The 18,111-nt window shown below is 29.4% G+C and overlaps 1 protein-coding gene across 5 annotated transcripts in view; it reads right to left on the bottom strand.

Annotated features, from left to right (window-relative positions):
* The window catches only part of LOC122571458 (protein windpipe), a 39,991-nt gene that overhangs the window by 12,792 nt on the left and 9,088 nt on the right, over positions 1-18,111 (bottom strand). For 2 of the 5 annotated variants that reach the window (XM_043735201.1, XM_043735203.1), the window contains exon 1: positions 10,926-11,230. The exons of 1 other annotated variant lie outside the window; for it this stretch is intronic. The gene's annotated coding sequence lies outside the window, so the exon portion shown is untranslated. Of the gene's footprint in view, positions 1-1,575; positions 1,831-10,925; positions 11,231-18,111 lie in introns of those variants that run through there. 2 more of the 5 variants (XM_043735202.1, XM_043735206.1) reach the window with 1 other exon arrangement.

Here is an 18,111-nt window from a genome sequence, read left to right as displayed (position 1 = left end):
TTACATTATATTAGATTAAATAAAAATCCAATCAAATAAAATTAGATCCTTATAATCTAAAATGCACTATAAGGAAATAATTTTCTTATTTTCTATTTTAAATACTATAAAAAACAAAATACTAAAAGGCATATATTATTTCAGTAAAAGTGTTTAGAAGTCAGTGAGTAACTGTAAAAGAATTTTATATAAATACACATCTAAGGAATTAAATATTAAACACTCTATTTTATTTTTTACAATTATACGAAGAGAAATATATTTTACTATATTTTCTTATTTATATTATTTCTTGTCTATATTATCTTATATTATATTTTATATTATCTATATTATTTCTTTTTCAACTCGAAAAGATCGTTGTATAAAATTGTTTTGTTAATTCAACAGCGAAATTGTAAAAAGAAGTCTACATAAGTGAATATCGCGTTATATTGAGCCATCTTCAAATGAGTGGAAAAAAAGTAACAGACAACACAAGGAACATAAAAGTTATCTTATCTTATCTAATGCAATCTTTGAAAAAGTTGCCCTTTAAGAATAGTTTCTAGCACACGAGGTATCTGAACAATGAACCATTTCTATTAATGAATTATTTCCCATACATGTAATATTAACGCACATAGTACACAGTTTTGTAAAATATATCAATATGATGGAAAAAATAATTTATTTTATCTTTTGTTCAATAAGTAATAATTTGTTAACGTACAGGTAAAAATTCAAGAAGAATGTTTTCAGGATAATATTTAACATCTCCGTTAATATCACGTGATATAACACATCTAAGTAATTTATAATCGTCGATTAAATGACGTCGATATTCGATAACTCATAATACGTTTACTACGTTTTTACATGATTTCGGTTTTTCTCTACCATTGTGAAATATAATATTTGCGTAAATTTCAACTTTGCACATCTTGATTCTTTGTGCTGAATAATTGTCACTTTATATTTAAATCAAAGTATTTTATTTGTTGTATCTAGACATATATATAAAGAAAATTTATAAAACACTGCCAATACATTTCAACGATATTATAAACTTGTAGGATATATCTCACTTCATATAAGACTATATTTCAGATTAGTAAATATGTAGTTACACTTCAAAGCTTTCAATTGGAGTAATGTAATATCTACTGTTCAATCATCTCGTTACGCTTTCCCCATATAACTGTAAAATTTTGAAAAGGAAGTTCCGCGAACAAAATTTTTCGTAACTACATTATTTATAGCTACATTTTGTCAAACGAAGTATGTATTCTTAAAATACTTTGTTCTTTAATTGCTTATGAATATTAAAAAATTAAAACGTATACACTTGCCGACATTCAAGTATAAACAACTATTTGCTTCTAATATTCTATTTGAATTAGAGATTTAAGCATTCATATTATTTAGTATAGTTTTAATAAATAATGATAATAATTTCGATATTTCAACTATAATACTTTCTGCCAATAATAAAAATCTACTAAACGTAAAAAACATATCATTTGAAGGATTAAAATATTTTTAATTATCAGATCACTCTTTTGATATTACATACAATCGATTAATATTTCTTACTGTCTCTATTGAAGGTATTTGGTCGGCAGTACAGAATTTCGTTATCGTTCCCGATTCTTGAGAAAAATTCAAGATGTTCCGAACATTCGTAGGTTGCACAACATACTGTATCGTGATATTACATCAGAATTTTGCTGTATACACTATACTTTCGTTGTTCACTAGCGATTTCGTATACTGCGAACGGGAACGGCGAACGTAATGTGGATTACGCACAGTGCCGCAGTCCGTTTCGAACTATGTAAAACACGCATACGAACAAAATAAAAAGAATGAGACCGACCGGGAAAACTAAAATAAATATGCAGGGGTCGTAGGTCACTTTGTCGACTTCAGAGTATCAGCATTGCTAATGTCGTTAACAACGTCTATCCCCGTTTAGCCAGCCAAGTAGATGAAAATACACTATCCTTTTCCTTTCTGACATCTTTTACTTCTTACAATTACTTACGTAAATGTTATACAATGGATATCGATGACTATTAACCTCTTCGACATGAGCGTTGGACTAAAGTCGACAATTGCAAAAAGCATACAATTTACCATTGCCTTCAGGCAACTGTTTATATCCTCTTGTTTAGTCATTCTGATCGCGTAACTATAAGTAATCTGTCAACTTTTGTGCATATTCTCTCGGTCTAAATAATTATTACAGTCGCCGTCAAGTGACACTAAGCGACGAACGAGCGTCGTATGGAAGAAGTTAATTGGCATATGTTCGTTACAAAGTTACTTAAGTAGGAAGAATCTGTTTTACAATTATCTTGTGTAATAAGCTTAACGCTTATTGCTAGGATGTTATGCTTTAAATTCTTTTCCCAGAATATATTTCACATTATAAATCTACTTGGTTTAGATTATATTTTTTTACCATTTAGTTTGTACAAAATGTATTTCAAACTATAAGACTGCTTAATTTAAACTGTACTTATTTTATTTATTTTTTTACTTGTTTTCGTATATAGAATAACTTCTCACTGATTGTTTATTCATAGCTAGTCGGTAGTTAGCCAAGTTTAAGCATAAATTGACGAGTTTTTAAACTCGTTTTCTTCGAAAACTGAGACTGAGACAAAAAATTTTCTTCTATATCTTCTTTCCATTTTTTTTCTTTTTTTCGTAAAAAATCGTCGCATGCTCGCTTATACATATTATTGAGCCTGCCTCTATATATTAAGCATTTTTAGTACAAAAGTAAATACATATTTAACTACGACAGCAAGAGTCAATGTTGTTTTCTTTTCTTCGTTTAACATATATTATCAAATCCTTAATATTTCTTTTATGTACATGCCCATTATATTATGGACTATTTTTAATATAAAATTTTTCATGTGATGTTTAAATTTCTGACCATTATTATATCCATTCCTCTCACTTGCTTTTTGTATTTTATTCTTCCTTCTTATTCTTCTTATATTCCAAATTTCTTCTCCCTCGTTGTATTTCAATTTTTCACATGCTAGTTATTGCGGTCAGTGTTTTCTTCTTCAAAGGTACATAATCTTCGTGAAAGTTCACAATAGATGACACATACTTTGAAAGATCAGAGAAAATCATGAATTAACCAAGATCAGCCGAGAAACAAGCTCTACAGTTAATTGCTTCCATATTTCTGTGTAGTTTGAGGTGTTGAGTTAACGTTACCTTTGACGGAGTATATAACAGATAAGTTGACTTGCGGTTTTGTGGGATATGTTTAATCGAGGATTTGTAATTAATATCGGAACGATATTTCGATAAAAATGATAATATTTGAGTAATTTCTATATTAATTATTTGTAAATTGAGAAGGCATGTAGATCAAACATAAAGTCTTTAAGATTTTTAAGACAATATTTACAGGAGAATGTAGAAAATAGGTAGGTACATACACATGTGTACCTATGTGTAATCTAAATTTAAAACGATACTACTACTATCACCTTTTGAAATATCTATTACATTTATGAACTAAATTATTATTAAAATAGAATATTAAATATAAAAAGAATTATTATATACTGCATTATATATTACAGAGTCGACATTATATGTATGTTACGTAACTGCATTTAAACACTTGTTGTGAAACTAGAACATTTTCTTTTGGGTAACTCTAGAGTTTGCTGCAATACGATATCTCAAATCGCCACTATATTAGGCAGTCTCTAAGAATTAAATAACAGAATTACTTATATATATTTATATATAATTATTTATAGTTTTTATGCCACCTCGCGCGGTTTTTAAATAGCATTACATTTGAAAAATACTCGATTTCTCAATGAATTTTCAATCATTTTGATTACATAAGAGATATTAAAACGTTTTTATGTATGAATACCAATTATTTATTATTAATACGAATTATGAATCAATAAATTGATACAGTAACTGATTACACAAGTAGGTATTTATGTTTAATGATTATTAAAAGTAAAGTTTTGCATAGATAAATGTCTGGAATTATGAACTAAATTAATAACAGATTTTTTTATTTGTGAGTTAAAATCAGTGAACTTCTTAACTCTAATTCTCCATTTAATATTATCGACATATGTACAAATGGAGAATTTAAGGTTAATAAGTTAGCATTAACACGAAGAAATAACATAACTTATATGTGAAATTTTATAAATATCATATAAAATTATTATAAAAGGTTATAGCGAATTAATCGCTATACTATTTTCTCGCTGAGAATTAGACAAATGGTCTGAAAACTACTATTCCTTAGTTATCTGTATAGTTGTTTTAGTCTTAACAAATACAATACATACTAACAGATATTTTTATATCACATAAATGATATTGAAGATTTGTGCGATGTGCTATGAAAAAAGAAGATAAAAGTTGCGGTATTTTATGTTTATCACATATAACGATAACACGCATTGATAAATTCATGATAAAAGGTACGTAAAATCTGCAAACGTTCCAAGAAAGCTTCAGCTCGTTCGAATTATGATAATTACGTATGATGTCACATAACGATAAAAGTATGTCCGTTGGAAAACTTTCAATTTATCACCTGCAAACATACATGAACCTCCATTAAATTAATAGCAACGCATCACATTTATATGCTTTCCATTATTATGCTTTCTAATTTCTGTCACTAATTTCTACATCACGCCATGATTCCGTCTATTCTTATAAATGTTATATTAAATTTTATATGCGTATGTCAAGATGAGATCCATTACTCCCTAACTGACCCTCCAAGTCATTAACAAATAAACGACAAGAGAAACGTAAAGCAGATAGTCATGAAATCTGTGAGATTGTAACTTGCGTAATTATACAGAATATTACGTTTTCAAGCAAAAGAAGTAAGGTAACATACGCATTATCTTAATACATATTATCTCTTTACGTATCACAATCAATGAGTTGCAAAATGTACTACTTTGACAAGCTTATCGTAACAGCAAAAGAGTTATATTACTTAGATCGGAGTTTTTTTTACGGAAGTAGTCACGAAGTCAGAAGTAAGAAATAATCGAATAATTGTTATCATATGTTGCTGCGATAAAACCTTGAAATTCCAGTAACATAACTGCGTAAGTGTGTAGATATTACATGATACAGAATGAATTCGTTTCAGAAGAATTTATCAACGCTAATATAGTGTACAAATATAGGATAAATATAAAATATAAAACAGATTAGCAGCGCAAGATTAATAACGCGGAAGTACACCAGAAAATTTTTTTTGTTTCTAAGATTTTTATATTTTATATCATGTTTTATATTTTAACAACATACATAAACAGTTACATCAATAAACAATTTTCTGTAAGGCTATACGTTTCCTACATGTGCATACTTGGAAAGAATAATCAAGAACTAAAGGGAAACACGTAAATAAAAAGTAAGAGTAAAACGTATCGTACGATACATATAAACATCTACAAGGGGAAGACTGAAGTAATAAAAAAGTGACTTCGATGACGTTGTTTGGTTTCGCTATAAACACCTGAGAATTTATCATCATATCATAATATGGACATATTCTGAGTTACGCCAATTGAACTTCGAGCCAAGACTCCTTCAGTTCGATTCGTTTTTGCAAATATTATTCGCACAAATTCTTACAAGACGAAATGAGATCAAAACGAAATAATGCCATCAATGACTTGATCTTCACTTGTAAAATAGTTTCTCTTAATTCTTGTTATATTATACTATATTCTTACTATATTATGTTATATTCTTATTATATTATATTATATTATATTATATTATATTATATTATATTATATTATATATTATATTTTTTCTTAATAAATTGAAGCTAAAATGCAAGAACTTTTCAACAATATCTGTCACATAACAAAATAATAAAACACTCTAAAAACATTGCAAAATATTACGATTGAACTTTATTTGTTCTTTTACAGAACATTCTTATTGACTGTGACAACAAATATATTTATCGGAATATACTAGTATGCAAGGTGCTCAGGTATCTTCCGCAAAACGAAGTAAGCATATTCTATGAGTAAAAATGGAAAAAACGTTGTAGCATAAACATAGGCTCATAGATGCTCTATTAAATTTTTATAATAATAATACAAAATGACAAAGCGGGAATTGTTCTTCGTTTAACTCAAATGATTAAATAAACATCTATCTTGGATATCGATCCAACCTATGATCGGGAAATTATTAGATCATTATATTTCTGTTACTATGTAATTTAAAGAAAAGAATACACAACAAGCATTAACATACGTTTTAGGAATTAATATAATTGTAGTGTATTTATGAAAATTAAAGGACTAAATAAGAAATTCGCAGTATGACTTCAATGGATTTTATCCATAAAATATATTAACTTTATTATGCTGAAAAAGCCTGGAGCACCGAATACAATCTAATTGTTACGTATCTTCATTATATGTACATATCAGCGAACGTTCCACGATATTATTTTATGGGTAGATACTGTTTCTTTAGATTTCTACTTGCTATAAATTCTTAATTGATCTATCGAAGTAGTGATTGCAAGGAAATTGCCCGTAAAATACTTATAGTCGTGATAATAGACAAAACATTCATGTTTAATTTGAAAAACTCCTCCAGACACAGCTATAAATATTTCTAAGGAACAAAAAATTGATTTACTGACAAGTTTACAGTTATTACAAACATTAAGCTATTAAAATGAAAATATAATAGCTATAAATCTAACTAGACTGTGGATATTTACGCAAACTCATATTTTTCAAAATACAGTAAATATATTTTGTACAGAAAATCAGAACATCGATAGAAAATTGTTTTTCCTACTAAGTATTATAGAAGGCACTATACTTTGGATATTTTATTTATATCTTTTCATATTATCCGTATAGTGAACAATTTTGCACTTTCAAATTTCTTATAAATACATAATAATCCGTATTGTTATAATTGTTATATTTATATATAATATATATGTATACTATGTAAGTTATATTTCTGTTACACTATTTAGCATCCATTATAAGCCAATTTACGCGTCACTTATATGAATTTCTATCAATTGTCGATCAATATCAGCAATCACTTTCAATCAGTATCATCCTAATTAAGTAATGGTATATCGATGCTTTAAAAGGGTTGAACATTTCACTCGTAGGAGAATATTTGCAACATATAAAGCTACATTCCCTTAATCGAACATATTTGCAGTGGGATAAAAAGTTGATAAGATATTGTAGATTCACATATGAAAATAGCGATACTTCGCACTTTGGTTTCGATACAAATAACGTTTCTTTGCAATGCATTTTGCAAAAATACTTTAGCAAAAAAGAAATGTTTCGTGAATTTTGTATAATCTGTAACTAAATTTTCTATTTACTTTTATAACTTTACTATTACAACAAGTAAAAATCTACTACTCTGACAGATTTTTGTGATATTTTATGTGGAATAAATAACATTTAATTTACTGAAGTATTTATATATTAAATATATTTAGGAGAATACCAAAAATATTAATATTATTAAATTTTAACACAATATAATTAACATTAATGTACATACAATGTTGACATTAATATTATTAGCTAATTCCTGTTGTTTAATATTATTAATACTATAAATTATTAAAGTATTATTTTATAATTATGTTACAAAATATATAGAACTTATGTATTCTAGGGAAATACCTATATGGAATTGTGAAAAATATTCGTTTATAAGCATAAATAATTTTTTGTTTTACAAATTGCCCAAATACAAATCTCCTGAAGAATATACATCTTTTATTAACAAGAACCAAAGAAGCTATATTGGACATGAATACAATTTTCTTTCCATGCTTAACGTTTTGTGGAATATTTAAATTTTCGTCTATATAAATTTGAAAAGAGAAATTATTGAATGAAGCGATTTTACATACGTAGATACTTAGTTGCGTATTCGACATTCATTATCTTTTAAGCCTGTACTTGTACAACCTCAAGTTCTTGTTGTGACCTGAATAAGTATTGTGCAACATGTTAATCAAAAGCAGCGTATAATCCTGAGCCTGTCTGTCTACAACAAATCCAACGTCATCGTATTCTCACATAGGAAAATGGAGAGTTCCAGCCTGTTTGCCCTTGAAATGGAATATTCGTATCTTTAGTGAAGCTATTTAGAACCAAAATAACTCACTATGGAACAAAACCACTACAAGTTGGGTGGCCTTTAAGGGATCTAATAATAGTTGCATACCTTCGAAGAATGACAATGCAAATTTTCATACGAATTTTTATCGAGTGGTATTGAACGGAATAGTACCGAAATTATTATTTATTTGTGATACAACTTCGGTTTTACTTACAAGAATATATATACATTTAAAAGGAAGATAACGAATTGAACAGGTACTTGTACAAATCCAGGAATGCAATGTATCGTGACATAAATCCAAAATGATAACAATTTTTTTAAATTGCTTGTTTCCCAAGTCGAGTGGAAAGTATGCTTCGGTGGCGTGACTAATCATGACGTACGTGGCAATCCAATCACGCATATACCTGTTAACCCGTCAGTAATATCCCAATGTCGAAATAAAAATAATTTCCATTCACACGGTAAGAAAAAGTCATTAAATTCTACTTCTACCATCATTTCAATGGGAGCTGCAACGTTCGAACCGAAGAAACTATCAATCGGTGGATAACTGCATTTGTTATATTACGTAAAAATGACGAACGAACAGTCAATGTCTTCAAAGAAGAAAAGTAATGAATGAAGTAGTTGTAGGAGTAACGGAGGTGTGTCAACCATCTGACATCATCATAACAGTTTTCCTTTCTACTACTGTAATTTATATATAAAGCTAGGTGTGTTAACAATATAGAATCATTTCGCAAATATTGACACTGATTCAAAGCTATCTAGTTAATATTAAGAAGCAATGTGCACTGCGTACACTAAACTACGACAATTCAGTGTTCATAATCTATGGCAATTCACTGTAAGATACCCTGTACATATTTTGAAAGTAATAATCCCCAATACATCTTGGAGTACAACACAAATTCAATACAGGATTCAGTATAATTCTGATGATAAAATATAATCACCAACCATTAAATATGAAATCGCTCATTTATTTTTTTAAACTGTTCAGTAAGCATCCTTTAATTATTTAAAAACGTTACTTTTAAGGTAGAACATTGCTGATATAGAAGTTTCACGTCGTTATTGATTTTTTAAGCTTGTGATACGAATTCAATATGAATATGTTGAACATAAGAACTATGAATATGTTGATTTATAAAAAAAGGAATGAAAAATGGATCATTAGCATTTATGATTAATTTATTATGGAATTTATGCAAATGTTCATGTACATCGTGTTGAAAAAATGTGTCTTAATAGTGTTCATATTTTTATATACATTCTGTGTTTGTATTGCTCATGGAATTAAGAATGCTTACTAAAATGTGCACGATTATGATGTGCGCTGGAGGCTTTTAGGTAGATATATTAAATTAAAAGTATTAAAAAGGTAATTATTTTATTATTTTGAGGCAGGTTTTTAAGTGTAAAGTATAAGAATAAAGTGAACAATATCTTAAAGATATTCATCACTAAATAAATTGTAGAAAGTTTGTGCACTTTTCTACTTGTAAACGATTATGGGAGTAAAAGGTATATGTTATATAAATATTAGTTTTAATGTAACAATAAGCTACAGATACTTCTAATAGAATCTGGATAATAAACTTTTTCAAACTACCTTTCTATACCAAGACTTATCTCTTTATTTTATAAAAGTATTAATACGATCAAGGTAAAATCAGGAAGTACTGCACTATTATTTGTGCACAGTTGAATAATTTTAGAATGAAATAAGGAAGTAGAAGTAAAATAATTATTAACGTTGCTGTTTTAAAAATGTTAATTATTGGAACAAGTATTTATGCAAAAATTTAAACTAGGACAACAATACAAAGTAAAAGAACTCGTTGTTAATATGGATTAAAATCTTATTCAAACAAGTCGAGATTTATTAAGATTTTTATTAATTAGTTTAAAGTAAATCTGTTAATTTTCTAATGTTAAGACGCAGAGCCATAGCCTAATAACCTATTATTACCTATCATAAATCAAAATACGACCGAACTACACTTCATTGACCGACCCTGACTGTCTCGAGGTTACGTTACTTGATCTCTAACGATTTATTCTAAGTTTAGAGAAATGCAGCTCGACCGTCGATGCCGGAAATACAGTCTTACAAAAATCATGAGATGCAAGATAAGAATTGAATTTAATCTACATAGGACACAGGTATAAATAGCTATTCATTTGGGTTACAAAGAAAGTGCAGTTAGCTATAAAACTAATGGCTATGTTACATACGTATTATCAAAGGACTAGATTTAGATCACAACTAAGATTATTAAATTTATAATCATAGATCGTGCTCACGATAAAAGCGACCGTTGGAAGTTCCTTTATCTTCTGAATTTTTCATTTCTTTTAAACTTTACATTTTTGTCAAAGGTTCCATTTCCGCGAAGCGTTCAGTCGATAAAACATTCAAATACGCTAATACGAAAATTAAAAAATGAATTTCATCGTTCATTTCTGAGAATTTGCACAAAGCTGTATTCGTTACAATCATATTACATTCTGCCATATACGTACATACATACATTAATACCAATGCTACTCAAGACCTGTAGCCGGTAAATGACAGAAAACTGACTTAGCAAAAAATTTTAATCCCAAATTAATTGGATCACGATCTACTTGGAAACGCGATCTTCCATTCACACTCGATTTATCGAATTGATTCGCTTCTAACTGAAATGAGGTTTCTCACAAACGAAGGCCAACTTCCCTAGAAGTGTTGCGAAACCACGTGTCCTTACCTCCTAAGTTCCAGTCTTTTGATATGTTATCCTACCAAAGAATCCTTGAAACAGCAAAGTATCCTTGAATAATTGAGTTCACCAGCACTCGGAAAAGAAGAGGAAAGAACCGTTTTGGAGGAACGTTATCGACGCGAGGCGCGATAAAAGAAAGGTATCGGTAGAGTTTCGATGATACTTGCAGGTCTTTTGATCGGTCGCAGTTGAGCGAAGAGGTCAGTCAGGACCGGGACAAACTGACGCGCGCAAGATGAATTCGCGGCAAGATCGAACCGACGTAAGATACGATCTATCGTAGCCTGAGGCCGAGTTAGGACTGTGGACTCTGACAGTCCATGAGCGAGAGAACGTAGTCAGCGGGCAGGCCTACCAACTCTCCGCTTGCTCTCTCGGCGGCCCCACCACGATTCACGATGCACACTTGGTAGCGATAGGTGTGCGCGATCTGTCTCGGGGAACCGGTGAAATCGTTTTGAAGAACGCTGATCTCCCAGGTTTGTCCTTTATACATGTATGATGAAATACTAAACAACTGCGAAATCATGTTCCCCTGTTCTTGTATCCCTTTTTTTATTAATCGACATATAATATATGATCCATTTCGATTTCTACTTAATCGATACCTATTTGTAATCAATTAAACTATTATTTTTTATTTAGCTCTCTACTTTATTGTATAAAGTTATTTTATTTATCTTCGTAATTAATGGATCAGAGGAAAAAGAATTTAAGCAATAAGTTAGGTTTATTTGATTTAGTAATTGTAAAATATGATGAGAATACGATTTAACGTGAGTGAAGTGTAAAATATGATGTATTAACTCAACCGATATTTATAGATAAAGGTAAAATAAAAGAAATATCGAATAATATCGAATTACAAATTCTCATCTTGGAATTTCAAATAACGGGAAAAGATGAGTATGACGATTCTGCATATACATAACTGCAAGTAACAATTCACAATAATTCTGATCAATCCATTACCTGGAACACCTTTAATCATTCAGTAACTGTTAGTAACCCACGCTATTTGCAAGATTGAAATTGCGTAACCCTAAATCATAGTGATTATAACATTCTAACGGTACAATTACATTTGACATTAATGCTAGATATACAGATATATCTGTACACACCCTCTTATATATGAATTATTTAGGCCATGTATGTTCATAGGTACTTTATTAAAGAATAACAGCTGAAGAAAACAATAGCTATTTGAACTTAATAATATAAAATTTCTACATAAATTTTCGGCACAAATACAAAAATGTACTCAAAAGTGCGTGCAACTAATGCATAACGAGATTCAATGTCCATTTACATGTGTAGTATCAATCTTTTTAATTTTGCTAAAATTCATAATAAAATCTGAGAAAATAAAGTTAATTGCAGTAATGTAAAATGAACAAGCAACATTTTTGTAACTGTAAAATAACACGTCTTCAAATGTGTGAGTGAATAAAATAGTAAAAATTTAATCTAATCTATTATACGTAATCCATTATCTGTAATTTCTTATACCGGAGAGTGAAACTTATAATATCGTAATTTACACAAATCTTAGATATAGAATTAAATTCATTGTGTTGAAAAAAATATCATGAAAGTAACAAGTATAATGTCTATTAATATTAATTATTTATCGTTTCATCTATTTTTGCTAAAGAAATCAGTAATATACTCTTAACTACGTAGAGTACAAAATATTTTATTCTAATTCAGTCATTACATTATTTATTCTAATTATCAGTTACAGGTACAAAATATAACATTCCAAACAATCACCGAAATCGTAGCAGAAATTCAAGATACGATTAAAAGCAATAGTTCACGTCGCACAGTAATCATCCTAGTAGGATTCGTATCATCCACGGGCGAACTTCATAACATCCTACCCAAGATCACACTAAAGATAAACTGCTCGTGCATAAAACATAATATGCAATGAATGAATCGTAACAGAACGACTTTACGACAAAAAATAGAAAAGACATTAATTTTTCACATGATCCTCGGTAGTCTTGGTTCGCAATGACTGAGCATTCGAACTTAGGATATTCGATTATTGATTATCACTTATTCATGTCTCCATCATCTCAAGCACTGGCACAGCGGAGAGAATTCTTCAAGGTGGCTTCTGGTCTATGACTTATTGTTAGTCATATCGACCGACACTTGTCGTATATTTTCTGACCCAGAAAGAGATTCTTACGAGCGGAGAAGCGGAGTCGACAAACAAGTAGTGGATCTAGTCGACCTAAACGCCTAACACGTCTATTGCTTCACTGCCGGTAAGCATACGGTTATTACAAATCAACGATTAGGGCGTTATTGCAAGTCAAACATAGTTGCGAAGTGAGAAATCACTAGCAAATTGTTTTCACGTCCAATATTTGCTCATATTTTTTATTATTATTATTGATACTGAAACGTAAAAAAAAGTCAAAATTTTATAAAGTACTATCACCTGCACGCTGATATCAAATATCTTATCAATCAATGTTTGTTTAGTTTATTTATTTAATTTCCACGTTTAATTTCCAGTGCACACATGTGAAATGTATACATACATCCATTTCTTGAAGTATTTATATTTTAAATATTGAATATACATATATTTCATACATTTTATGTCAACACTATTTGATATTTTATATAAATATTTTTTTATTATTATATATTTACCATTAAAATGTTATAATTTATTATCTTTATTACATAGAATAATGATACTGATAACATATATCAGTAATATAGAAAAAAATAGTATAAAACGAGTTAACCACTTTTATTTGTTTTATACCCTTTACTATATTAGTAATACTTTTACTACTTTAGAAGAAACTTACAAATATCGTATAAATCGCGTATACATATATGTATGTAGATGTCCGAATGTAAGATTTCTTTTACAGAGAACTGAGGAAATTAAATACCTTATTAATGCACAACTTCAGAGTTCCTATTATTTAAGATTCACAATTTACATTACGAACATTTGGTCATAATACAAATACTAATGCAAATACTAATATCGTTTTGCGTTACAACCTTGGCATGTAAAGCAACCAATAACACAGGTGCGAGCGTGATATAATATCATTTCCTTTAGCATCGCAACCTACGTTTGACTCACGAGATGATCAATTATGGTTTCTGTTAAGAGAAAACGAATACAGCAAGTATATATTCACTGACATCTGCTTGTTAATTTAATTGACAGATTATCGGAAGAAAAGGAGAAACAGAAGAAAAATATAGAAATATCTTTTCAAATTATACGTCAGAATATTGTAATTCAAAGATTAAATTTTGTAATTGTATTTATTTTTTATTCTAATTTTAGATGGTATTTATTTATCAGAGTAAATATAGTAATGCAGCATAGGTACACATAAACTATATCCAAAGAAGATATTCTTATTCTTCCTAAAAAAACTCACAAAAAAATTACTTTTGTAAGCTGTTTAAGCTCGTAACGCGTGGAGCAATCATACTTTTAGAAGGGTTAGTTATAATACTTACAATCCCATTAAATCTACATGCAACCGATTACACGATAATGAGCATGAGTTTGACAAAGTTAGGGGAACTAGCAATGATTATAGTTTACTATATTACATATCGGGTATAATTTATTGTAGCTTTTTGCTATTTTCAAGATAGTTCGGATTAACACTAATAACGTAGATTTTACAAAGTACTTTTTCCATAAAGAATTTTTTTTTGTAAAAGAGAATATTTACTAAATTGTGTCTTTTAATCTAATAAACTAAATAAATAAATTTTAAAATCAACCTAATTTCTATATCTTTTACTTTTACAGTAATCGATATACATGAAATGTATTAAACATGATCTTAATTTCGTTCATAATTGCACATCGTTGAAAACAAACTAACCTTAAAAATATCATTTTTATTTAAAAGCGTGTTAAAAGAGAAACTACAATACAAATGTAAGTTTCTTCCGCTTTCTTATTTTCTTCTTTCACACAGAGTCGCTGGAACTTCTGAATACAGACACAGCTTGTACATTTTAGGCGACGTGTAATTGTGAAAGGTTCCTCCTGTATTACAGCGTAATGAAATCGAAATAAAGAAATCGTTGTGAGCACACCTTTACACAGTGTCTTAGAGAGAGGAACCACTTAGGTAGAGCCATAGTAACTCTATAACATAAGCGTGCCAGTTGGTGGCAAATTTGCGGATGCGTGCAATTGGCATTGCCTATGCCCTGCGTATACCTATATGTTGGCAATGGCAAACCGGCTGTCCAATCGGCAGCTATGAAGCAGTTAACTTAATATAGGCGCACTCGGAATGTGTGCCATCGACGACCTCGAGGCCTTCCCTAGGTCAGTGCTAATTCTCCAGAACCGACCACCTCTTCCGAATTTCCGGTCAACCTTCAAGACGTCGCCGACGCTGATCAGAAGCCACTATCCTATTATAACCGATCTCTCTATCTCTCTTTCTCTTTTTCTTTTCTATCTTTCCATCCTATCTCTTCAAAATATGAGCAAGAATTTCTTCTCTAGTAATAACTATAATTCTATGAATTGATTTTCTATCGACAAAATCCGTATTTCATAGTACTTTATTATTCTCATTCATATTTTTCTCTGATAAATAGAAGTGGTAACTAAAGTGTAATAGTACAAAGCCAACGGTGATCGAAAAAATTTACTTTATACAGCGTAAATAGAAATGATAACGCGTAATATAGTGATTCACTGATTCCTGAATTAAAGTTTTATCAATAGCTGTTTATACAATATACGGAAAATACTATGAAAAACGCTTGTTCTGTAAATATCAATGAGTTTCAAAGCTGTTATACAAATATAGGTGTAAATTGTTACGTACGTATAAAACTACATATATTCGTTTTTAGAAAATCAATAAAAGTTTCCACATATTATTTGGAAATATGAAACATGCTACGATATATTAATTTTTCAAATAATTCAATCCTCTGGAAATGTAGATGACAAAACATATATGAACATATATGAAGATATGTAAACAGATTTCAACAATTTCTTATTTTCCGATCTTCATTTTCAGTTTAATATCTTTTCACCATAATTAACTTGCAATTCATATGCCAAGAATATAATAATGGTATTCATAATACCACGGTTGACTGACAATATCGGATATGACGTACTTTTCTTTGCGAATAGCGTCTCTTAGAAATATATCAGTCTCCAACGTATGAAAAGTCGCGTTGTCTGATTCCAAGAATATTTCGTATTTATCCACCTACCTACTCCCGATATCAATATTACCAGGCAATCGAGGAAATTTGCAGCAACATATTTGCAGTACGCACGGTAACCAATAACGACGAATTGAAGAATGTAATTTCAGTCAAAGAATTGATGAGTTACTAATGAAATTTTAATGAAATTCTACAACAATTTCTATACCACTATATTCTTTCATTGCTATGTAAAATTGTATATATGTATATGATGTTAAATTGGTACAAGAACCGTTTGTTTCCTTTTCTTTGATCGTAGGTGTTTCTTAGCCAAGTTGCGTGTTATAGCATCAAGAGGGTCAATTTAGTCGAGACCCATGTTTTCTCAGTAAATAAAATAATTAGATAAAGTGCAGATTTTTGTACGTAAAATTCAAGCTAATGTAATGATTCAATAGAGGATTTATAATTCGTAGAAATACACAAATGATAACATGATACAATACTATTACGCTTATCGTACATTGTTTTCATCCAATCATCGTTTAGGTGAGTATAAGTTTATACACGCAAATGCTTACAACGTAGTCATTTAATAAAATTCATGAATGAAATTATCTCTTCGTTACGAAGCAATTCCCTATTTTATGTATATGTATTATCATTTTTGCTGAATATATTTTTACTGAATATACGTGTCATAAAATTGTATTGAGTTATATCGTCGTTTTTGGCTTAATGATTCATAAATCAATATGTATTTTGATATGTTCGAATACTTTACAGCGTTAACGAATCAAGGTGTGATAACAAAAATGAAGATAATATTTGAAGAATATTGCCAAAAGCTGCATTTATAAAAAATTTGGGACATTATTGGTATTATGATAATAATGTTTGAATAATTTATTTTCGAATGATGAAGGTAATATAGAAATATGTCAATTTATTTGAAACTAACTTTCACCTGACAGACCACATTTTTAAATTTTTACACAGCTTAGGTGAAATCAAGATCAATTATCTTTTATTACTGTCCAATCTCTAACTTACTACCAATACTTCCTTACTACTAGTCATTCTTGACATTCTTATCAAAACTTTTTAACAATCAAGTTCCACAATTTATGATATTACTGCCTAATAAATATATCTGTGAAAAGAATTTTTAAGTAATTATATTACATAATAGAAGATAATAATAATTTTTGTGCATAATCATTTTCTATTTTTGATGTACAATGATGTGCAGAAGTCTTCGATATTCCTTCTAACTAGTTCTGACAGTCTTCTGAATATATACATATGCAAACATATCTATGTAATAACTGCTTCCGCCTTTCTACCATAGGTCCAAAAAATTTTTAATTCAATATGAATTAAAATTTCTTTAATGTTTGCTATCGAGAAATATAAACGATTGTATTTATTACAGCATTCATATACTAATTAATTACGCCCAACTATATTAAAAATTGGTATCGTTTAGTAGTAAACAATTATTACTGTATTAAAAAATTATTACTGTAAATTCGTAAGTTTATATCATCGTCTACAGAATGTTTTTTAAATAAAATATAAATTGTTACTTTTTGATACTTTTAAATTAAAATTAAACTGCAGGGTTCTTCTCTTATAAAATTGCTTAATATTTAATCGCGAAGCACGTTGTAATCTAAACTTACTTGTATACATCATCGTACTGATTGCGAGTATCATTTCCGTCGAGATTAATGACAAAAACATTACCACATGTACACAAATCATTATTAATCTAAATTATCGTTGTGAATGCGAATCGACCTTTACATAATGCAGCGTTCAGTCAACAGAAATTATACTCTTCAATTACAGACACATGTGCCATTTCAGTACGAAACATTCCTTAACAACAGATCTAATTACACAACTGGTCAATTAAAAGCAACCAGCGAAACCAAAGCAGCGATCACGTCGGAGGTTGATACATTAA

This window comes from Bombus pyrosoma, linkage group LG10, assembly GCF_014825855.1.
Source record: "Bombus pyrosoma isolate SC7728 linkage group LG10, ASM1482585v1, whole genome shotgun sequence".
Lineage (NCBI taxonomy): Eukaryota > Metazoa > Arthropoda > Insecta > Hymenoptera > Apidae > Bombus > Bombus pyrosoma.
The sequence above is the reverse complement of the archived record's forward strand: the minus strand, read 5'-3'. Positions and strand labels throughout refer to the sequence as shown.